Source organism: Podarcis liolepis (genome assembly GCF_965112155.1).
Source record: "Podarcis liolepis genome assembly, chromosome: 14".
Lineage (NCBI taxonomy): Eukaryota > Metazoa > Chordata > Lepidosauria > Squamata > Lacertidae > Podarcis > Podarcis liolepis.
Genome location: NC_139569.1, coordinates 12,737,118 through 12,737,961, shown reverse-complemented (window position 1 = coordinate 12,737,961; position 844 = coordinate 12,737,118).

Genomic DNA, 844 nt, shown 5'->3' with positions numbered 1-844 from the left:
AAAGAAAGAAAGAACTCAGACTGACCATAAGAATGTTGGTTGCCTGGAAGCCATGCATTATTCATGGGTTCTAGCATCTTCTGTTTTCTTTAGTTCTTTATGAATCCTGTTTAAATGAAGCTTTTTAAAAAAGAAAAGAAAAGGAGAGTGCTGCATTTCATTTGTCTGAGTTTAAACCTTGAATAAACCTCTTTCGTTTCCTTTATTGATCGTCGCCAAAATTGCATATATATATTACAGCAGCAGCAAATTAAATGTCCTAATGACTGTATTTAAAAAGAGCACAGCACTGTCAATAGCAGATTGGATAAGACACAGAGAGAACTGGACACGACTTCAAAAATTACCTTGTAAATGCAGAAACATTTCCACACCTTGTAGGAAACCAGCAAATTCTCCTTTATCCTAGACCCACAAATTAAAGTCCACTCTATGCATTACCTATTCCAGTTCAGGGGAACACTGCCACACGTGCCTAGCACTATGTTTGCCTTTCCTGGTGTTTGTTTCTCAATGCTAGTGCATTGGTGTCACTTTGGCTAGGATTTCTCCTCCCAGCCAATCAGATGTCGTGTACAGAGTGTGACACTAAGCAGCCAATCAGAGTTGGCTATGCAACATCACTAAGGACTAAAAAAAGCCAACTTGGAAGAAGGGCAAGTGTTTCGCCTTATTCTGCATGGGTACTGGAAAGGAAAGAGTCTCTTCCTGGACAATCCTATATTATGCCTTGGCAAGCCGGGGATGGTGGTGGTAAGCTGTCCCATAGCTGAGAAAACAAGGATTACAGTAGTACCTCAAGTTAAGAACTTAATTCGTTCTGGAGGTCCGTACTTAACCTGAA